This window comes from Strix aluco, chromosome 17, assembly GCF_031877795.1.
Source record: "Strix aluco isolate bStrAlu1 chromosome 17, bStrAlu1.hap1, whole genome shotgun sequence".
Lineage (NCBI taxonomy): Eukaryota > Metazoa > Chordata > Aves > Strigiformes > Strigidae > Strix > Strix aluco.
In genome coordinates this window covers 15850812-15875876 of record NC_133947.1, presented here as the reverse complement: position 1 = coordinate 15875876, position 25065 = coordinate 15850812, and the positions used below count along the sequence as shown (strand labels likewise).

Genomic DNA, 25065 nt, shown 5'->3' with positions numbered 1-25065 from the left:
AAAATTTTTTACAAAAGGAATTAGTCTCTACTATACAATCTGTAAATAATCATGTCCTAGGCAAAACAGGTCTTTTGATTTTGTCCCTTTAATTTGCCAATTAACCAAGACTGAACAATGTTCTAATCGCAAAGTTTGCTGTACCTCTTATGTCTGAAAATATCTGCCTGTTCTGATGTTGTAAGTCCTGGGTAAGAAGTTTATCTTCCTATGTCAAGTATTACTTGGAAAAAAAAGGAAAAAGAAAACCACAATTCACAAGCATACAAAAAAGGCTGAAAATGAATTATTAAAAAGTGAATTTCAAATTCAGAGAAACCTGCTTCTGTATATCTTTCATTTTCACTTGGTCAGATCAAACCTACAGACAGAGGCTGTAAATCTGCAAAGTGTTGATACATCACTTCTGAAAAAGGGTAAGACAACCTTCATTTACGGTCCAACCTTCCTTCTTACACACCTCAGCCCTCAAACCTGTCCTAGACTGATCCTCCCAGCACCAAAGCAAGCAGGTACTCCTATTATTCTTTGAACTTTAATCAGTTCAGTGACTGGTTTTGGGGGCCGGGAGGGGGAAAGTGGACAATATGCACCACATAGTTTTGATATTAACAGACAGAAATGAAATAGTGTGCTATTATATTAAAAATAGACATCACTTTGGAAATACTCAGATATCCTTGCCTCCTCTTAATTTTTAAAACACATTTTCAGCTCAACATCCCTTACCAACTACACTAGATATATATCAATAAGTCCTCTACAGCAGATTACCCACTGGAAAATGAATGGGTTATCGCAGACTCCGAATTCCCTGCTGGATACAACTTCCAGACTACTTACTGCGATACCTCTTCATGCCATGTTCCCTCCTTTGTGCCATTTCCTCACTGCCTTCTGTGGTCACAACCTACTGCAAAACCATTCATCCACCTGTACATCTCTCTCTGGGCTCCCACGTGTTGTGAGGCTCAGCTACTGGAGCCAAGGGGTTGGCTTATCAGCACCTGCAAATCTCCCAGCCCACTGCTGCACATCTTTGGTCAGCCACTGAATCTGAACTCCAAAGCAGATCAATGATCATGTGCCAGCTCTCAGGTCATTTTCTGTACACATTATTTCCAACAAGGAAAGTAACATGTTAGCTTAAGCTGCTGATAATCTGTATCTTGAGTACAGAAAGCTGTATGTATGAATTTACCAACTGATAACAGCACAAGCAGTCTAAACAAGTGCATGTCTTATGCTCTGCATGCCATGCAAAACAGAACTTGTAAAAGGAGACCTCATCTGAGTAACGCAACTTTCTTTTTAGAGGCTGCAATCTGAAGCAAAAATCTGTATACTGTGACAATTACTGTGAAACTGATAATTCCACAGGTATTTTGAATGTGGTAAAATGGGAGGTTCTTGCACCCTACAGCTTGCTGATGCGAGTGTTAACTACTGGAGAATATGACACTACCAAAAAAAGTACTAATGACTTGCTTGAATAGTATACAGTTTATTACTGGAGTCCAGTACTGTTAATTACTAGATTCCAGACACAAATCACACAAATCTAAATCCTGCTAGAGTGAAAAAGCTTTTAATATAAGTATTTAAAAAGCAGTCTAAATTTAAAAGATTTAGAGGACAATTCTTAATTCTGAGCCTGTGATTAGTTTTATCAAACTCACTAGGTATCCTTTACACTTTAAGGAAGCTGCTGAATAGCTTCTAGGCCAATACAGACATACCAGACAGCCTAAACAGTTTGCATTTACAGAAGAGATTCTATTTTCCGCTCAGAGAGATGACACTGCACATAACACAAATGCAATTACTGAAGGTGATAATTTTCAACTGAAGTCATACAGTAAGCACATATGGCATACAACACTCATTCAGAAGCACATGTTAAAGCTAACTGTAATTTCTAAGCCTGAAAAATACACTCATTAAAAGGATTTTATTAATATTTGATCATTTTCACTGAAAATATGCAGCAAAAATTCTAGCAGCTTAATCACATCTGAAATGACTGTCCTGCAAACATTTGAGTTAGCACATGTGTGTGCAAGTGTGTACGTGGTGAGACATAGTTTTCACTAACTAGCTTAATTAACATGTCAAGAATCTATTGCCTCCTAGTATTTCTAAAAAAAAAGAAACTACATTACACATTGATTAGTTCTCTCAGCTGCCATCAAGTTTCTAATTATTTTTGAACAATAAAACTGAAGAGTCTTATTTTATTGCATGGTTGCTAAAAATCAAGAGGCTCTTCACTTAAAGCAAGCTCCATTAGTCAGTCAGGAAAAAGGAGAGTTCCAAAGGAAGAAGCAGAAAACAACAATTTACCTGTGCCCTGCACTTCAATAGACCTATTCCTCTTTTGATGTTTTCAAATACCTTGACTCCAGTGCCCCTTCCACTCTCCTTAACTGCCAGCTGAAAGACTCAACAAGCAGAGTTCCAAGGCAGACATCCAGCAAGGAATAATCACTGAACTCACACTTACATTCTTCTCTCATCTGGGCACTAATTTAAGACTCTTCCCTACCACGCATGTATATAATCCCATCCAAATCTTTCATAATTCATAGAAATTTAATCAACTTTGACACCTCCATCTCCATCAATTTTTAACTGGAATGGATCAGCAATTAAGAAAGTCCGTAGTGCAACCCACAAAAAAAAGCGAGCAGAACAGGATTGGCAGGTGGCATGGTATGTACCGCCTTCCGAGGAAACAAGGCTCAAATACATTGATCAGTCAAATAAGAATCTGTGATGGTTAGTGAACTACACTTTGAAGAAGCACAAAGAGACTGCAAAAGACAATAACCCCACAAGTCACATCTAGCTGATTTCTATATTTCAACTTAATTTTTAGCATTTACCTTCTCTGTTTATATAACAAATACATACACAAATTAAATCTGTTTGGTAAGAAACTACTGTATTAACAGCTATTTTTAATGGCAACACTGCATATGATTTCAACTCAAAACCAGCCTAGGGCTACTTACAAGCTTAATCACAAAATAAAACAACGTACACTCCTCAATCATTAGTAAAATATTTCCATTTGGTTTTATTGCAATAGAAACAATATTTAGGATTCTGTGAAAAGCAAATGTCTTTAAGACCAGCAGTTCAGTCAGCAGCTGGGTATGAACAGGCCATCATGTGTGAACACAAACAAGTATTTTAACTGTACTAGACCTTTGAACCTCTTGCCAGTGGAAAGGAGTATAATGATTGCTTTCCAAATTACATTATAAATAATCTTTTTATAAACAAAAATATAATTTGAGAAATCCTATAAACTGGGTACGTCTGCTTCAATGTAATGCAACAAGTACTTCCACAAGTTCAAACTGTCATTCCAACATTTCTGCAGTAGAAAATTACACACAACTTCATAAGTATTTAGGGATTTGGTTTGGTTTTGGGGTTTTTTTGTTCTGGTTTTGTTTTGTTTTAAATTACAGTAAGCTCATATTGCCATTTTTTCCCCTCAGATGCCAATACCCACTTCCAAGAAACCTGACAGAATTTGAAATTTAGGAACATTAGCTGAAAGGTTTCAAAGCCGTGACAGAGAGAGCAGGGCAGTGTAACAGACACTCTGATCATGATCACATAAATATCATTTTCTTAGAAATTAATAAGATAAAGTATTTGACATATAAAAAGATATAGTAATACAGAATATCTTCTTGTCATTAAAAATAAACTATTCAAATGCTTGCCTGAATTTCTTCTGTGGCTGCACATCTACTCCCAAGGAGGTTGGTTTGTTTTTATAACATGCTACCGTAATGTGTAGATTATTAGATAAATTATGCTCAACTTCATAACTGCATCTGCCATTGTTTGTAGTCAGCCAGGTTTGAACAAACATTGCTTAAAATAAATCTGCCTCACAGTAGGAAACTCGGGCCACACATCCTTTCAGGATTCAGTTCTTTGAATTCCACCTCTAACCAGAGCGCTTTCTCAGAAGCCTCTCCTATGGCACGACCTGATGCTGTTAGGCCAAAGTGCATCACCTTCAGTGGCATTTTGATCCAAGACAGCAAACTTCATTACCAGATTTTTTTTTTTTTCCTCCTGAGAGTGGTGTGGAAGAAATAAGAAATTCTGGAGGAGCACAGCCCAGATGTTACAAACACTCAGAAAAAGAAAGGCAGAAAGGGAGGATCCTCATTTATTTTTCTTTTAAGAAAACATGAGAAAGAGTGGGGAGAGAAAGAGCTCTGAGTGCTTCTTGGTTAAAGCAAAGTAAGGGAAGAGGTGGGAAGGATCTTCTTGCCCACAGAATCAGGGAGTATAAATAGAAGAAAAATGCTATCAAAGGCTTGAGAGATCTTCAGAATGTCACACCAATTTAACTTAGGTGACTTTACCCACCGATGGGCTTCACCTGTTAAAGAGCTGAACTCCTGAAGAAGGTATCATATTTATTTGAAAGAATAGAAGACACAACTAGGTCAGAATTAAATCCTGTGACTGTATATTATACATGCATAGCTTTGAAAATATGTTGGCACATGCTCTTTATAATTTAAAAAATACTGAAATAATTGCAAATTGTTGGCTGCTGTAAGCCTTATGTTTAGCAATTAATTTTAAGAACAGGCTAAACTGCTCTTTACAGGTGTACCAATTCAAAGTGTATTTGCTGTTTCAAAAATCCAGAAAAAAAAAATTGCATCATGAAAAAATTTCTTTAACTTACTTAGTAATGTAACAATAGTTTTGAAAACCTCACTGTGTAACACAGGAAAAGTGTAAAGTATACAAAGTTTTCCTTAAAAAACTGCATGCAAGATGTAACATGTCACCTTTACAATAACTTATTTTCTTTATCAACAGGTATGTGAGTTGCAGACAATTAAGAAGAAATTAGACTAGATATTTCAGAGAAAGTTCAAAGTCACCTATTTACATCAATACAGCACTTTTTTGTGTGTGAGAAATTAAATACAAATGCTTCCTCTCCTTTGCCCAGCAGACTGAAGTCTCTTTTTAATTGCAGGCATGCATATTGTGGAAAAGTTCTTTTCTCTTAAATGTTAGATATAATTATCCAGTAAGCGTAGGCAGAGACAGGTAGTTTGGCAACTTACTTGTTTAGCAAATCTGCAATTACTTCAACTGTTCAAGTTTCATCTTTTAAGTAAAAAGTGCTTTGACAAAGCTGGTTGTATTGTTTTACATTTTTATAATTTTTTTTTCCCCCTAAAATAAGTTTTAAGGACATGGTCAGTTTTGCCCAAACAAGAAGACATACAGAAAGAAACTGCTGAGTAATCAACCAGGATGAAAAGAATAGACTCAGATTATAAGAGTGTTGAGTATACATTGAAAATGGAAGCAATTATGAGGTTTGCATCAAGGGATATTTATATAAGGAATGGAAATAGAGGGTTTTAACAGCAGAATGCAGCTTAGCACCCTTGGCTGTTACTGCATGTGAGCAGCACTACACCTATTTACTGAAAATGCAGTCCCATCAAAGTAGTCTCTGCCATAACACATCTGTTGAAATTTGAAATTCAGATGCCTAAATTTTTTTTTGAACAAATGTGAAATACAGTGCATGCTGGGTCCAAACACAGACTTCAGGCCGAATTACCAAGCTGCTGTTGTCATATCTTCACTGCTATCAGTAACTGTACCCACCAGGTCAGAGCCAGCACTGATATGCCAGTTCCCACTACAGGCACACCTCCCTTCTGCTGCCTACATACTCACTTTAACTATTTACAAAGCTAACAACATACAGGCAGCTGTTCTGATAAGAATGAGTGAGATGCAGACTCAAAGACAACACTCGAGCTAATTCAATGTACTAGCTAAAAATATATTTGTGGGAAATAAAATGTAATCAGTTTGGGAAGTAACCCAAGTGACGTGACCTTCAGAGGCTGCAATGGGAGAAAAGCAAGATACATAAGCCACAAAACACAGAAGTGCCCGAATTCTGTCCTTTCCCTACTACGGGCTTTCTAATGAGAAATCTTTGACATTGAAGTAGAAACTTCATCCCTTATGCTATCTTAAAATGTATATTTTACATTTTTCCCTAATTCATGTATACAGTATATACGATCCATTGTACTTTTGGCTCAACAAGGAATTACTTTCTTGTTATGCCTGCTTACAGACTATCATTTCTACACCCTTTCAAAGTACAGTGGTGTATCAGAGTCAGAAGTCACATCTCCTTTAAATGAACAAGTATAATTATACTTTATGAGTGAGATTATCTGAATCTATTCTAGAGAACTATAATCCTGAATCTTTCTATTGGATGTTTTTCTGCTACAAGCAAACACAACTTGCAGAGAATTGTAATGAAGATGTTAAGATTGGTATGAACAACAAACTAATGGAAACGTGAACGTATAAATAAAAAACCCCAGCAAAACAAAGGTTAAAAGAATGGCTTTTATGGGTAACAAAGAACACTTCTTGCAGCAGTAAAACTAAGGAGTGTTTGTGTCCAGACCAGGATGCCTTCACTCTGGTAAGACTACGGCACAGATGACTGGCCAGCAAAAGAGCCTGTGCTTTAAAGAGAGGAGAGGGTTATGTCACATCACATATGTCATTCCTTTTCCTGTTAACTCAACAGGAAAACATACTGTAGCTATAAAGATACGGACATTCCAGATAAGGAAAAAAACAACTAGCATCAGCCTTCACTTAAGATTAATGGAGGTTTAAATAAGCCAGATTCTAAAGCAAAGGACTAGTGTAGAACAACTCGACTCCCAAAGGATATAAAATATGCATCTATAAAGTAGTTCTTTATCATGCTTTGGGTTCCTTTTGGTGACAAACAGTTGACAGATACCATTAGTTTCACCTCCATGTTGCACATGAGACATTGGCTATACCACCTCAACACACAGAAACATCCTGGTGCTTGTGAGTACACAAGTGTGAGAGAGTAAATGAAATGTCTGAGAGAATGAGTAGGTAAAATTAATTTGAGACTTTAAAAGTAAATACCACATCCCTTCCTGTAAAGTCTGAGTTTTGTTACACTAATTTCCTGCAACCTCATACACAATAAGAATGATAATCATTCTGACAACATATTGATATCCTACAATAGGATCAAAAGATGGCTCTATTCTAGGTCATGAACAGATTCAAAATTACAGTAGCAAAGACTAAGGAACTACAGACTAACAGCCTTAAACACCTTTTCTAAAAACACCCAGACAATTATTTGTGCAACACTAATCCTCAGCACTGATTCCTTGTTTTTCCTGAGTATCTACCACTTCAAAAGAGAACTGAACATGGGAAACTCTTCTGAATCCAAAGTTTTGAAGATGGAAAAGCTGCAGAACATTTAACCTGACTATCAAAACAAAGAGATTGCCCAAGAAAAGACAGAATAATTCTGGAAACGTTGTGGCCAGACACCCAGTGGTATTCACACTGTAACTTTTACCTCAATACCAGGGATCACTCATGTTCCTTATGCAAACTGCGCAGATTAGAAAAACTGGTCCATCAACTTCAACCTGCAGAGAAAAATGCTTCCAACAACACTGCTTGCAATTCAAATTAAACTATGTCTTCAGGCCTCCCAAACTGAAGACTTACATCAAAATTATAGAGAATTCATTCATTAGCATTTCTATGCACTAAGAAGCCTCCCTGTATAACCTGCACCTCAGCAGAAATGTTTCATATGACTTTTCTCTACATACATACAGTATTTGATACTGAATAAAAGAATTGGAAAAAAGACATGTAAAGAAACAGTACTGCAATATAGAAAATTCAAAGAAAAAAAAATCATGTAATTTTACAGTTTTTTCCCCCTTTCAGTAGTACATCAGTAATTACCCAACCACAAGCTGTTCTTAGACTAAAACTGTGGCAGGCAGGACAAAAGGACAGACTTAGCCACCAACTCAGATAACTTGCCAATGAACTTCCTTCCTAACTAAAAGGACAGCTTTTACTAACTTTTAAGAAATGCTCAAAGAGGGGAAAAAAAAAAAAAGACAAAAGTGTACATGAACATCATATGCCTTTCGCTTGATTCCAAAAAGCCTGGCAAGAAAAGCCACTGCAGAGAGCTGCACAAGATAATTAAAACCATTTGTGAAAACAAAGAGATAGTCTATTTTTATTTCAGCCATTTCCTTCTCATGGTACAATCCATTTCAAAGAGGACAACAATTCATATATGCAAACCACTAAGCTAAAACTGGTTCACTGATGTAATCTTAGAAATACAGCAATACTTAAAATGGCTGGTTCTTAAATACCACCGTTGGAAAACAAGATATATTAAACTTGGTGTGCATGTTAACCCACAGTAGAAAGAATTAAACTGGTATTAGAAAGACAGAGGAGAAGACAGTGAAGCTGGCATCACTGTAACTACCACAAACTTAAACAGATTTTTGAACTGCTGGATTTACTGATATTAACTAGACATTAACTGGATTAACTCCTGCATCTTATAAACCACTGCTTTTAGAAAGTCATTTTGGCCTTTTAAACTCTTTTTTAAAAAAATATATATTTTTTATAATACAGCTATATTATAGTAATATAGCTTCAACACAATACTGCTTTGGCTCAGAACTGTGTTTCACCTTAATACTTCTGTGATGCAGTTTCAGGAAAATTTTTCAGTGGTAGTGCACAACCAGAACAATGTTACAATCTGTGGACTGGAAGGTAAGCAGTTACCTTGCTACTTGCAAAGCAAGACAAATTGCTTTTCATTCAAGAAACCAGATATACAAGCCAATTCCTCTTATGGCTGAAAGTACCCAGGTGTTATCATGGGTTGACAATACACTCGCAAAGTAAAAGTTCTTTTATCCATTTCATGATGGGCAAAACTATTTTCCTAGGCCCCCTCTTCTGGAAGCTTCCCCTATAGGTCAAGGTTTTGGTAGCAGAAGGGCTGCAGGGGTGGCCACTGTGAGAAGAGACCAGGGGTTGCCCCCATGTTGGACAGAGCCAGCTCCAAAACAGACCCCACTGCTGGCCAAAGCTGAGCCCATCAGCAGTGCAGGCGGCGTCTCTGTGATAACATGTTTAGGAAAATGTAAAAAACACTGTGCAGCAGCTGTGTGAGAGAAACAACTCCGCAAACATGAAGGTCGGTGAAGGAGGGGGAGGAGGTGCTTCAGGCACCAGAGCAGAGATTCCCTTGCAGCCCGTGGAGAAGCCCATGGTGAGGCAGCTCTGCCCTGCACCCAGGGACGTTAAGGGCAGAGCAGATGCCCCCCTGCAGCCCGGGGAGGACCCCACACCGGAGCAGGCTCCTTGCAGGAGCTGCAGCCCATGTGGGAGCAGGTTTTCTGGCAGGACCTGTGGCCCATGGGGGACCCACACTGAAGGAGTGTGTTCCTGAAGGACTGCACCCCACGGAAAGGGAGCCGCAATGGAGCAATTCTTGAAGAACTGCAGCCCATGGAAGGACCCACACTGGAGAAGTTTGTGAAGGACTGTATCCTATGGGAGGGACCTGATGCTGGAGCAAAGGAAAAGCGTGAGGACAAAGGACTGGCAGATATAAAGTGTTATGAACTACCTGCAACTTCCATCCCCTACTCCTCTGTGCTGCTCAGGGCAGGGAGGAGGTAGAAGAGCTGGGAATGAAAGAATGAAGTTGAGCCTGGAAAAAAGGGGGGAGTGGGGGGGAAGGTGTTTATAGTTTTGGTTTTAGTTTTGTTTTTCTTACTATCCTACTCTATTTTTAATTGGCAATAAATTCATCCTCCCCGAGTCAAGTCTGTTTTCCACATGATGGTAACTGGTGACTGATCTCCACATCCTTATCTTGACTAATGAGCTTTTTCAATCTTATCTTCTCCTGTCTCCTGCTGAAGAGGGAGAGTGAGAAAGCGGCTTGGTGGGCACCTGGCAGCCAGCCATGGTTATCCCAACACACTGGCCTACTGTGACCATCACATTTCAGCTACAACACATTTCTTTTAGGATGGTTTAAAGGAAGTTCAGCTTCCAAAGTACAAATTAAACTCACAATCTGAAACCTACCAGCTGACAGTGGTATGATCACAGAGTTTATGCCCTGAAGAGGTGAAAGTTCCAGAACTGGGGGTGATTGACTGTACAGCGAACCAACTTCTAAGAATGAGCAATATTTTTCTTTCATAGGGAAATATCCTTTTCACCTCCAAATACCAAAGTTCCTCTGATCTTACACGGTTCCTGTTATTAGAACTGTTAAACTTATTACAGATCTTTAACAGAAAAGCATGCAATTCTAGCGATTAGAACTCTTACATCTTGTAGAAATTAATTACAGCTTTCCCTCTTAATTCTTCCACTTCCTTCCACTGTGAACCATGTCCTATATGGAGCTTTGAGGAAATACAGGTTAAAAAAAAATAATCTGTACTGTAAGTTCATGGACATCCTTCCTCAGAGAGGAAAAGACAGTGACAAAGGCTGAAGCAATGTAATCGACACATAACAACCAAGCTCTTACAGGAAAAAACCCTTTTGTATTTCACTTTTAAAAAACAATATTGTTATATTTCCAGGTTTCTAAAAAGAAAGTACCTAGAACATATAAACAACTTTTTCCAGTGGTAACCTTGGAAGAGAATTTTCTCAAGGGAGAAGCAGATAGTGTGGCCAGATAGTTAACAAGCAGTCACTGTTAAACTGTGCACCAACAGTAAGCTGATCAGGTATCCGAAAGCATTTAGTGCTTTCTTTGAATTGCAGCTGTTTCATAAACACAGTATTCTACAGCATGCAGCCTTGGTTACCATTTACCTAAGTAACACTGTACCCTAACTGCAGAAATACATGCATTTGTTTTGTAATTTCAAGATTGTTTCTCAACACTACTCAAATTTTATCACAAAGGACAACTTGGAGCACAAAGAAGCCCCAAAGAGAACTTGAAGACAGTTACAAAACAGAGTTACCAAACTAAGCAATATTTTTTGTTGCCTGCCCTATAAAATCTCATTTAGCAGCTATGTTTATGCTTCAGCTGGCTCTGAGTCTGAGAGGTTCCTACAAAGCAAAAATCCCAGTCTTGAGCATCTCAGTCAAATATTAACGTTGGTGTTAGCAACAGGTTATTTTAGACCTTACCATGAAAGTGTGAAAAGGAAATCTTCTGAAGAACTTTACCCAAAGTCTCTTCCTGCCTGTTACTACGGGAAGAGGAAGGCAAGAATTTATCTGGAGGCCTCTGCTTCTCGCTACTTTAGCTATGTGACACAGTAGTGAGAAGAGATGGTCACACAAATCCACAAGCCATAAGCTACTTATTCATGTTATTCAATTATTTTTTAATTAGGCCAATGAAATAATCTTAGTGTGATCACCCAGAGTAAAAATATTAAGTCAAAATTGTAAGTTTTTTTCCCTTTAAGCAATTTCCCTACTTGTAATCTATTAACCAATAATTGCCTGGAAGAGATATTTCAAATCATCTCCCTTTTACTCATCTTTTTGCAGTTTTAACAGTTTTCCTGAAATGCAAGAAGTTACTAGAAATAGGCAGGGAAAACACAAATAATGTTTCCATATTTAAAACAAAGATATTAAAGAATTAGAAGTTATTTCACATAAAACACATTAACAAAACTTGAAATATAAAAAATACACCATAAATACCAAAATTTTGCCTGTTATGAAGTGCCCAAAAATTAAGGAAAGGGAGAAAAAATACACAGAACAGTCACTGAATTTAAAGTCACGGTACAAAGCCTTGCAAAAAATTTCACACAGGATGGGAAAAATTTGCTCAGTTTTACTCTCAGACTTCCCTGAACACAGTCTAAACAACTGTCAAGCAGCATTTATATCTTATCCCATCTCTCAGAACCTTCCTACGTATATTTTTGTTCTCCCCTATGCTGTGCATTTAACAAAAAAATATCTAAAAGTGATCTGAAAATAACATAAATGAAAATGTGTTACTGAAAGAGCATATGAGGAAACAAGGGTATCTTAAAATGAGAACACACTTCTATGAATTACTTTCTAATTTCTTCCCAATTTTTTTTTTTTTTATAGAACCACACAATAATTTAGGCTAGAAAGGACCCCTGGAGGTCATCCTGTCCAGCACCCTCCCAAAACAGGGCCAACTTCAACGTTAGACAAGCAGCTCAGTGTCTCATAAAAACGTTCAGTACACTAAAGTAGTAGCAAGAAACCAGTTGTACTAAAGGTATCTCATCAAATTTCCAGATACACTAACAACAGAGTGAGCGTCTCTGTGGTTTTACACAAATGCATCTCCTATTTTCCTAATGTGCACAAATGCCTTACATTCCTACGTTTCAGGCCTTTCACATATCCCATACTGCTACAAAGAGTCATCAAGAGAAACAAAACATATTTAACATGAAAGTTAAAATATGCAGTTACCTAAAGCTGCATTCCTTAGAACTTTTACGCCGCTTCATGTTTGCAATAAGATGGAGAAATAGTGAATAAATGAAACAGGTGAACTCCAAAGACAACTGCCTCTTCTACCCTAAGCAGTCACCTTCGAACCAAGTTCAGTTACAAGCCAGCTTTCGTAAGAGATTTCTCACAGTCAAGATCATTTACTTCTTTCAAGACTTCATGCAAACTTGTAAATCAAACTGCTTTACTAAAACCAGAGGGCAAATCTAATAGTTCCAAAAAAATTTTTATATTACAAGATTTATTTTGTTACATTATTTAATTCTCAGAAGTGTAATAATTTTTCCAGTAGATGTTTATACATTCATTTCATATGGCTCTCAGTTGAAAGACTGAACTTCTGAACTAACTCCTTCTGAAGCATTCTCCATTTCACTGTTTTTCAAAAATAATTCTGGGTTTAGTGAATGTAATAGCTATTCCTTTAACACCTTAGGACGTGTGTTTCCCTGTACCTTTCATTAACAAAAAATCCATATAAATGCTTCCCTTTTTCTCAAGCTAGGTTTCTTTTTTGTTCTTAAAGACTTTTACTGCTTCTTCATTTTCTACACTAGTTCATATTGTACACATTCAAGAAAAATTAAAATAATTCCTTTCTAAAAGTTGTATTTAAAATAGGGCTATTTCCTTTTAGCTTGTATTAGCTTATTGCGTTGCCTTCTGGCTTCTAAGCCTCACTGAGGGAAATACCTGCCAAAACACATTCCTGTTTTCTTACAGACCCATTTTTCACCTCCTGTACTCTAATCTTTCTCAAAACTCCTTGCACATACCTTTCAGAGAGACTGTAGTCATCCTGTCTCTTTTTTGTTATGGCGTCTTTTAGAACGGCAAGAACCTTTTTCCAGTGATGACAGTCTTTGAACTCTCCCTGTACCTTCCTCAATCTGATTTGCTGTAGCTATGTCCACATCAGCAAGCAGTGCAATATAACAGAAGTGGAGCAAGGAACTAAGACAGGTCTGTAGACCCAATACCGACATGTATGTTTCTGGAGTTTTATTTTGGAAAAGCACTACTCTGATCCCAGAGCCCCACACCTATTGGACTGCAGCTTCCAGTTTAGTTTCATCCAAAAGCAATTCAGCTTCCTTGATCCAAGCTCATTTTATAAGTCAAAGTGCAGTCTGTGAGAACAATCAGGGAATTCATTTCCAAATTGCACTCCTTGTTCAAACTAAAACAATAAAAACACTTAACGCAGATGCATTCCCTGTTTCCGCATCACCTGTTCCTCTCTGGTATGCATTCTGGCCATATGAAAACCTCCAGAGGTCTAAATTCTGTCCACTGACTTAAGCTCATGCTTCTGCGTTATTTTTCTTTAATTCAGTGAATGTGGATATAAGTATTTTCATGCATGAGTATGCTTAGTCACTTTGTTTCAAGATTTCTACCTTTCACTCTGTTTTGACAGTTTCAGATTAGACTCTTTTACAGAACATTTTCCTTTATAAAAATATAAAAAGAAAACCCCAAAGTTTCCCACTCTCCATCACTGGGATAGACCTGTTTTTTCTCTGCTGCACAAAATCTCAGCTAGAAAACTGTTTCTGCAAAACTACTGGAAAGACATGACCACAGCAGTTAAAACTAAGTAAATAATAAGGATCTTTTTAGTCAACTAGATTAAGATTGCATTTAAAGCATGTATCTATTGTAACTTGAACGATTAATGCTGTAGGTAAAAAAGAAAGCTCCGTCACAAAACACAAAGTATTTGTGTCTTCAAATAGGATAACGGATTGTTTCTCTGAGGCCTAAGCAATGTGCTGGACCACAGCACTGCTTCTTTCATGTGGGAGGAAGCCCAGTAACCAAGTACCACTACCTGTGTAAACACAGATGTTTGTTTTTACAAGGAGGATACCTTTCAAAAAGTATTAAATATCTACAGAGATGCTGAAAAACTGCAAGTTTCTTTTCCCATTCATTCTATATGCTAGAGAAAAATCGTTTGTCAAAACTAAAGTTTCTGATAAATCTCCGAAGTCATGTTTGAGGTCAGTGAAGCCCACGCTGTGCCACGTAAAAGTGAAAAGGTCCCTCAACTCCTTTGAGTGACTCTGTACATTCCCAGGTACTGAAAAAAGCAAATGTCACTCCTTTCTTCAAAAGGACGAAACTACAGGCTAGTCAGTCTCATCTCAATCCCCGGGAAGGTCAGGGACCAAATTATCAGAGGAGCTACTTCCAAACATATTATGGACAAGAAGGTGATTTGCATTAGTCAGCATGGATTTATGAAGGGAAATCATGTTTGACCAACCTGAGAGCTTTCTATGACAAGATAACTTGATAGTGGAGAAGACAGCAGTGGATGCTGATTATCTTTGACGCCATCTCCTCTAACATTCTCATAGACAAGATGATGAAGTATGGACCAGACAGAGGACTGGGGTGGACTGAAAACCTGGCTGAACTGCGAGGCTCCAAGTGTTGTGATCTGCAGTACACAGTCCAGTTAGAGGCCAGTCGTTAGTGCTGTACCCCAGGGGCACACGCTTGGCCAATACTGTTTAACTTCTTCATTTATGACCTGGACAATGGGACCAAGCTCACTCTCAGCAAATATGCTGATGAAACAAAAGTTCCACAAAGGGAAGTGCAAAGTTCTGCACCTGTGGAGGAATACACTCACACAGCAGTAAAGGCTGGGGGGGGAGCTGGACAGAAAGCAACTTTGCAGAAAAAACTGGTCCTGTAGAACACAAACTAGCAATGCTTTCTTGCAGCAAAAAAAAGGAAAAAAGGGTCACCAACATCCTGGGCTGCATTAGGAAAAGCATCACTAGCAGGATGAGGAAGGTGGTTCTTCCCCTCTGCTCAACACCAGTGAGATGGTGTGCTAGTGTGTCTAGTTCTGGGCTCCCCAAATCAAGAGTGACACAGACATACTGGAGGGACACCAGCAAAGAGATGATTAAGTGATTGGAACATGACATACAGGGAGAGGCTGAGAGCTAGAATTGTTAAGCCTGGGAAAGAGAATGCTCAGGAGGATCTTATCAGTGTGTACAAATACCTGAAGCTTGTATAAAGGGCTAAAAAAGATAAAGCCAGGCTCTCCCCAGCAGTTCTCAGTGATGGAACAATAGGCAGTGGGCACAAATAAAATACAGGAAATTCTCCTTAAAAACAGGGAATTTAGTTATTTATTTTACTGTGAGGTGGTTGAACAGTGGGGAAGCTTGAGATCTTCATCCTGAGAGATATTCCAAACCCAACTGAACACGTTACTGACTGTTCTAACTGGCCTTACCTTAAGCAGATAAGTTTGGACCAACGTCCAGAAGTCCCTTCTAACTTCAATTATTCTGTGATTCTTTGATCTCCCTAAAACAAATTCAATAATTCCTATTGTACCTGTCCTGTTCCTCCTGCTTGTTCTCTTTAAGTCTGTGTCTTCTAGCAGATTCCTCCTCTAAAGAGACACCTATCAACTTGGTTATATAGAATTTCCCCCCCCCCCCAAACTGAGGTTCCCTTTCAGTGTCCAGTTATTGATTACAGCTTAAGTTTTACTACTTTGAATAGAAAGGCACAGACTGCATAAGTCAGCATGCACATTCTTCAGGTTCAGTATTCTTCATCCTGAGCAACGTCTACTTTAATTTCGACAGCTTTTCCCAAGTCCTATATTAAAATTCAATGCACAAGCCTACACTAGGTATTTTTTCTCACTTTTAAAAACTACTTTCATTTACCTTATTGCTGCTCTCTATTATAGAGAACAAAAAAATACAGCTTGAGTCAATCTTCTACAAAATATCCAAGACTGTACATACCAAAGTGTTAGCTAGCTTCAATTAATGACAACTAGGTAAGGTGAAACTGAAAAACATGCAAAGTTCAAGGTCAAGTTCAACTGTCCCAACAGAAAGAATGCTGTTATACACTTCATATGAACACTGCTTTCCTGGCTTATTTTTATTTTCTTTTGCCCTGATAAGAAGCCTCATAAAACATTCACATGTCACTGCCTTGAAACCTGTGTTAACCCTTCATTATTTATGTAACATCAGAGATAGGGAGTCATTGAATATCATGGTCGATATTCTATTTATTCAAAAAGACATTTTACTTTGCTATTAGCAAGTGTCCAACTGTTCATACCTTCAAGAATTTCCTTCATTTTAACTCACATGGGGGTAACTTCCCACAGCAAATCTGGACAGTTACCTGTATGTTGCTCCGTATTTCTCCTATGCATCTATAAAGCATCTGTCCCCATCTCTACAGTACTCTCTGTCAAACTAAATATTCTGTTTTACATTAAAAATATCCCATGTGTGACAAATTTGGGCTGGAGCGTCACTTAAAGGATGTTGATTCTCTAACAATTTCTAAAAGTTTCTCCTAGGAATCTATATAAAATAATCCGTATCTCAGTGGGAGAGAATGGCAATGAAGTTTCACTTATGACACTAAAACCAAACAAAAATGATGCTGCCAGAAATCCCAATGATAACTACAGATAACTTGATCGTGGAGGCACAGCACAGCTGCGTACCAAGCTAGTAAATTCACATCCACGTGCTGTTCTACCACTTGAGCCTTATGGTTTTAACATATCCACTAACTTTCACTCATTTCGCAGTTCCCAATACATACATTTAGCTCTCCTATCTCATTATTACAGAAACATCCACATAGCATCACAGTTCAGATTACAGTTTTATGTTATTTTCCAGTTAAAAAGGCGGAAATCATTAATCTTCATGAGCAAATTCCAGGAACTGCAGAACTTAATTTCATGCTCATGGGAAGAGAGAGAAAAGGCTGATATTAGTAGGTATGTTGGAGAACAACTTGAGCTTTAACTAATGTGACTGATTCTGTGATTTGGCATCAGAAGAAACTAATGTTTTTGTAATACAGCTATTTTTAAATGTATTTCAAAGGCATAACCTTTGAAGTGTCAATAAGAAACAATCTCTGTATTATAAACTCTCACAGTAAAACAAAACACAAGGCCACCACCTTCTGTTTCACCATCCACCTTGCAGCTTTTAAACAAGTCACTTTAGAAGCAGTTACATATTCAGTTATTAACAGAGGACAGTATCTACAGAGGATTTTGTAATCTCCAGCCATTAGTTTTTCTTCTTGTTTACAGCTCAATGCTTGCTCCAACCTATTTCCCCATTCCATTCTCAGCACTACATTTCATTATCAATGGTTCATACCTCTATTCAAACAAACATACATAAAGTTTTTAACTTCTGGGGGAATGGAAAAAAACACAGAAAGCTTGACCATTAAATTACACTATTGCCTGTATTCATTACAAAAAATGACAACTTCACCAACTATTATAGTTATTTTAAAGAATGTTTTTATTTAACAGGAGCCTTTTGAAAGGCTGTCTGCTAGCAGTCTATAAACCCAGAACTAAAACCAGATCCTGTCACCTGGAAGATTCAAATCTAGCAGATACGTTTTTCAAAAGCATAATAAAGCTGGCATCTACATTAACCTAAACATGATTCTTCGGTATGTTCTGTACAGAACTGTACAACACACAACCCACCTTGTTCCAAGAGTGTTCAGTAGCACTGATGAAGGTTCACGCACGCACAAAGGTACCTCCCTCTAGAGATACAGCTCTGTTTCTTCGCTCCCAAGAATGCAGATAAATAGGGCCACAGAGGTATCAGTAGAAAGATACTGGCAAATGATATTGCCTGACAAAAACTATCTTGCTAAAGAGATCATCGCTGTAGGTACCTGAGCAATACACCAAATCAAAACAGACTGCACAGATCTGCAATTCAACCTGGCAAAGTGCATCAAAGAAATGATGAATCATTCTCTGCTACCAGTGACAACCACAAATCAGAAATTTGCTGATTTGAAATCTGTTGAATGTTCTTTGTCACTTGCTGCTTCTACTTGCTTTAGCAAATTAGATGGTATAAGACGCAGTTACTCTTGATTAACTTCGACTCAGCTGTACTGTCGCCAATGCACTGAAATTCTTGCAGTTAGCTAGTTACCAAGGTATGAATATACATACATTGCTCCGTAAGAAAAATAAGCTGCTTCTCTGAATACTCTTAAGTGTTACAAACAATCAAAGAAACTAAAACTGGAAATCTAGTATTTGCAACAAAATAAAGTAATATTCCTGTGTGCTAAATTCAATGTCAGCTGGAAAAAAAAGGTTGCATCTTTCCAACCTAAATTATGCAGTACTAAAGCACACAGATCTGAAAGATGTAATGGAAAAGAGAACTTCTAGAAAAAAAAAAAATTTAGATTACTTAAGTAAATACTGAGGTATCTGAAAGTCTTCTACAGGTCACTGCTTTTTAAAACTGCAAACTGCTGCAAGTAAAATCTTGAGTTCCACAGGAATCATCTTCATGTTTTCTAATTGCAACAGAAGACCATCACCTGCTTCCTAGGAATCTTTTGCAAGTGACAGACGGCAACAGGTAAGCATAGCCAGGAGTGGACAACACAACCATCCCAACCCTGCAAAATGTAACTGCTTGCTGCATTCCAGTTCACACATCTCTGAAAAATAAAACAGAAACTATAGAAAAAAAGATGGCTTAGAACTGCATCATTATTTCCATATTCTCAGCACTTCCATTTAACTTGTTTTTTGTGGGGCTGCCCTAAAACCCTTTTGCCCTTTATCAGAAGATAAAAGTAGACTTCTCTTCTGAAATCTTGGGTTACCCAAGACTTATGACTGTAGTAATAAATAAAATCCTTGAATGAAAGTTTCAGACTTTACATCCTAGATCTTCTGTATGAAGAACTAACAACTGCACATTTCAAAAAAGAACAGGATTATCTGTTAACAACAAACATTAATTGCATTCTTGAAATTCAAGGGAATCACCCTACTGCAGGGATACAACTTAAAGCCCACAGAACTGTACACTAAGAGTGACAGCAATACCGATGCTGCAGCTATCAGGGGAGCGCAGATGGTGAGCTCCACACCGGCAGCTTGATATGGCTGAAGGAGTGCTCCCACCTTCACCTTTACACTCCTCCCAGCTACACAGTCCTTCCCTTTGTGCCAATTCTAGTGCTAAATTGACACTGACTTGTTTAAATTCAGTAAATCCTCAGGGAAAATAACAGCTTAGGGCCTCTGATAACTGCAAAACTTTTTTTTTTCTTAAATCAAATAGGCATATTTTGCACACCGTGACCAAGTATTCTATACAAGGAGTGTAATTCAGCATGAACACACTTATTACAACCCTTCACGGGTTACCTGTCCGTGCATTATGTGGCAAACCAAAAAGGTACTCATACACTGGAGTAAAAGTATAGGCCCATAGGGTTATAATGCTATGTAATGACCTTCGTAGTCAGCAAAGAATTCTTCCAGATACAAACCCTGAGTGTAAATCATATGAAGAGTTCTGACAATTGTTCTTCTAAATTTTGTTCAGACACTTTAGTTTGGAATGCGTAAGAACCTTACTGTGTTTGATTATAAGTCATGAAGGTAGAAATACAAAATACAAAGTACAGAGTTTACTATTTTAAAAATAGGAAGTGAAATTCCAAAAAGCAAAGAAATCCCAGCTGTGGCACAGGCTTTCTCTCATAATAGATCCTAACCCTATCATTACTGTCTACAAAGTCCCTTCCCTGTCAACTCCCACATCTTCCACCCCTAACTGCAAATTTCATTTTGCTGGTATCTTCTACACTCAAAACAAAGTTCACTGGGAGGTTCACTGCTTCGAAGTAAACACACATTAGCCTGAAAGCATTTTCACCTCTAATATCACCACCAGGACAGTATTATTTTGTCCAGACATTCACATCCCAGATGAAAGCAAGACTTTTCTCAAATGTTATCTTTTGCTTTAATAAATCATCACTAATGTCATAAAAGTCTTTAGTTCGGAGGATCTGATGAGGGGTGGAAAGGAAGGGAAAGGAAAAAAGTAATAATACACCACACCTCACAGGACTATGTTTAAAACCTTTAAACCATTGAGAATATCTAAATAAAGCACCAGCAATGTCAACAGGCTTCCACACAGAGCAAATCCACTTGCCCAAATTAGATTTCTGAACAGGGGTTAAATACACTGATTCAATGGGTGCACAAAAAGAACAATGAGAACACCCTTGCCCTGTGATAGCTTATTCATTGACCTGAACTAGATTTGGTTCAGGCAAATGTTTAACAAACGTAGCACTGCTCTGGAAATTGGTCATTCTAATACACAGCACACCTCACGTTTACAAAAGACAAAAAAGATATTCTCATGTTTTACTGGTAAACTCAATTTAACAAGCACAAAAAGGAGTATGCCAAATATCTGCAGAAGTACTGCCCATTGATCCTAAGTCTTTCTCTGTATCTTTAGGTGATGAACACTTTTAAGTGGAATTAGAAATGTTACACATGGCCAGTATTTACTGAATAACACAATGTAAAAAATCCCTGAAAACACAGGTGACAGCTATTTAGTTTGGATTGCTACACAAACTTTTTTTGATGGAGAGTGAGGTGGTCAGAGCATTTTCCTAAACCTTCAGCATTTCCCTCCTCTTTTCTCTTATCATTATACACATTATTGCCTTTCAAACAGATGGAATAAGAAGCTGCTTTGAAGACTGCATCATTGATGACAACACATGCACTGGATGAATCGCATATGTTTAAGAACAGAAGCAGCCTTGCTATCCTTTACAAGAAAGAAGTTAGTGTCACATTATTACTTTTTATTTTCTAAGCTCCTGTATTTTCTTTTTTCTCACTTCCTTCATAGAGTGAAGTGCCCCTCATATGCAGGATCATCCCAGAAGGTCTTAGCTTGAATAGAGAGGAAAGGGTGTTCAATTTCAGGTAAAATCTAGTGAAAATATGCAGCTCATCACCTTCACAGAAGTTAGCAAAACTGGTTAAAGATTAGACCAAACACATTGTCACCTTATGAACATTTTTATGTATTAATCACCACATTTTTTATCTAATGTCTGAAATGCTACATTTACAGCAGTAGAAAATACACACATACATACACACAAGGCACACTCGTAGAGGCAAGCTCTATGAAGAGAAATTAATCAAAGTGATCCAAAGGTCAATTAATTCAGGCTTTGACAAGCCAAAGTAAAGTTGAATAATCCTTATAAAGAATGAACTCACTCCATGTAGCTGCTCTGCAAATAAATCAAGAGCAGAGCAGCTCATGGCAGTGGCAGAGCAAAAATTAAGGTGTCAGAAAAGTACAAATGCACTATTTGGAGCAACAGGTCTTAATCCATTCAAATGTTTATGAAACCAGCAGTGAAAAAATAAAAATTTGGATATCTGACAACTCTAACTGTCAGGGAAGAATAATGATTATTAATATATAATTAAAAGACAGCTAGCACTGGGGGTAGGAAGAGGTACTAGGGATGGATACTGACCAAAAGCATCTTAAAAATTAACATAATCCACTCTTTTATGTCTCAGTACATACTCTTCAACTTGCTCAGCATCTAGTCTTCCTCAGTCTTTTTTCACTGTACCGGAGGAGGCAAAGCTAAAAGGGCAGTAACCACTTACGAATGACTCGCACGGGTAAAAGTTCTATCACAGTCATGTAAAACTGAAGGAATCAAGAAGCCCATTTTATTTTTAAGTAAATGAACATGCTCCCAGTCACAAATTTTACATTCTTGATGGATATTTCACTGCAAATGGCTATCCATTTGATGAATTAATGAACAAATCTGAATCCGATTATAGACCTGTCTTTACTGTGTCTTTTTCTACTCAAGATTGCTTTAAACCTTAACTGATGTTTCTTTTCCTTAGTATTAAACTTTAAGTATACTGGGTATCTAGCTAATACTAAGAGAAAAAGTATGTCTAAAGGCCACCCTTGACAAAAAGCTAGACCTTTAAAGAACAGAAAACAGAGAGCGTGAACATTTTGTAGAGGTTGATATTAACACCCTCTTCTTGAAAGCTGCAGCATCCATATCACGACCTACCCACGTCAAAAACCTGAGATCTGCACATTTCAGGTAAAAGGTAAGTCACCTAACTTCTTCATGAGAAGCAGGGTTCCACACAATAAAACTTTTAACAATCCAGCTGAAGAGAATAGGCCTTTTCTTCCTCAACAACAATACCATTTGAGTCTAAGCTCTGAACTTCCAAATCAATGATCTAAATGCAAACATGTAAGTAGTTCTGTTCATGACTGAAACAATAGGCCTCTCCTACCAGCACAGTTTAGAATAGCTCAGGCAGGTGGGTGGAAGGCAGGCATTATCAGTTTCTAAATGGGAGGACTGTAATAAAACTTTTTTGAAAAAAAAAAAAGAACAGCGTATTAACATGCTGCCAAGTTTTAAATAATGATTTGAATAACCAGCGTAACGAGATCTAGTACTGTGTTTCCTCAGAGGGGGGAGAAAAAAAATCTGCCCTTGTTTTACCAGAAAGTTTGTTCTATGCCCCAGTGTAGTAAAAGTAGAAATTCCAGGCATGACTTAAGAGCTGGTCGTATGAAATAGGGACTTCATTTCTTTAAGATGCTCTTTCCCAGTTTGTTACAATACTTTCATTTCTATTAAGTGTAATTTGCAATTCTTATGAAGAATAAGACCAATCCTTCAACAGTAGTATCTCTGCACTACAATAAGTAAAATCTGAATGCCAGTCACTTACAGAAAATGCTCAAGTCAATGCTTTATTCTTCAGATGAGAGGGATAAAGAAAAACCTCCCTTCCCTCCCCAGAATTAGCTCAGGTAATAGTCAAACCAAGCCCAAGAAGGATTGCCTAAAACCTTTAAAAATACTCAATTTATGAGACAGTAAAAAGTAAATATATAGAAAAACAGAATACTCCCAAGCTAGACTGTAATCATGGCTTGTCTACTTCCTCTTCTGAGGTGAGCACACACTTCAAAGTGTTTCTATAGTTGGGCAAAGTACGTTACACTAAGCAACTGAGGCAAATACTCTCCTCTAGGTTATGCACATGTATTCGCTTTCCCTAGGTGTAAGGACACAAGGGAGTTCCTTCAATTACATGTAAGTACAGCAGACTGACAAAAATTGGAACATTACATGAACATAACTGGATAGTCAAACAGAAAGGCTTAAAAATAAACAGCATCAGCAATAGCAGTCCCAGAAGGTTCACCATTACCACTTGCAACAGGTTTTTCTTCTTCAATCCTATATACTCTTTTCCTTGCTTTTAAGCAATCAAATTGATTTTGCTGCAACATGAAAAACACTTCACTATGGTTGCATGTTTACCACTTTGTTTAAACAGCTTAAATTTACAAAAGATATTTTTTTAGATGCTATCACTGACTGATACTGATAATGTTGTTGAGAAGCAACTTCTTAAAATAGAAGAAAATTTTTGTAAATCTCTCATGAAACGTTTTTTCAAGCAGTCCTAAGGCAAGCTTTCTTAGAAACAATGATTAATTTAAACTCCACAAGAGAAATATCATGCTACTTTACTACCTGTCTTCCTATTAGCTTATTTATTCTGCAGTTAACTTCCCCAAACCATTTTGAAATTTAGAAACAAAGAAACAAGACAACTTTGTATTTCAGGCCTGTTTCACCATAGAAGAAACAGAAGTTTAAGAAGGGAGAGAAAATTGAAGGGAAAAAAATGGGGTGATGCTGCTTAACTAATAAATTCATATAAATAATCTTCTCTCAATCTCTCTCAAGCCCCAAAATAACTGTTTAATCTTTAAGAAGCTTTCAAAGTTAGCACTCAGAAGTCTCAGTTATTTTCCACTGCAGCATCATCTTTCACGTGTACTGTATCAGTTCTTTGTTTTAAAGACAAAAAAATTCACTTTGGATCGGAATGCTACATATTATTCCAGTGATCACTTGGAGATGAATGCATTCAAGTGTAGTGATTAAAACTGTCAGCCAAGCCACAACTAAGAACGCACACTAGACCAAGTTCAGATTTAAACAGCTGTAGCAAAGAGCAGTATAACTGTAATTAAACTAGAACTACTTCGTACTTTTGCTGTAAGAAGAGAGAAAATGATTTAAATATGTTTTTTCAAACAAGATTTTTTTTAAGCATTATAATCCTCAGAACTGAAGACAGCTTGTAGTTCATGTTTCATTCTCAAACATCTACACATTTTTTGAGGTAAATACAAGCCAGCAATAGTTGGATCTACTGTCATTCTCTCAACACAGACTGTCTTCTTACAAATACCAGTCTGGATTTCTCTCCTTTTCTCTCTGAAAAGGATGAGCAGCAGGGTAGCAGACATCAAACAAAACTATGAGAAACTCACTGAAATAAGCAGTAATATATTGGAAAAAGATGGTCTAAAATACCCCGGTTTCTGACTTCTTCAGTTCTAAGCTATGAAGGTAAGTTCTGCTGGGGATATTTTCTGAAGCTTCAAGGGTAAAGGATACCACACAAATGACAACAGATATCCCAAATGCTACATCCACCTTTCTCTGCATCACGCACAGATCTGAAGTTCTTTTGTCAATTTAACATCACCAATTACAGCTATTAAAACAAGCTGAATTCTTGGATATCACAGCCAATTTGATATAGGAACCCTCAAACACCCTCTTCTGCTTTTATCTGGATACTATTGCCAGACAAGGTCAAATACC

General features: G+C 37.5%; 1 protein-coding gene across 4 annotated transcripts in view; it reads right to left on the bottom strand.

Moving 5' to 3' along the window:
- ITCH (itchy E3 ubiquitin protein ligase) overlaps positions 1–25065 on the bottom strand; it is a 65491-nt gene that overhangs the window by 39374 nt on the left and 1052 nt on the right. The window lies entirely within an intron of this gene.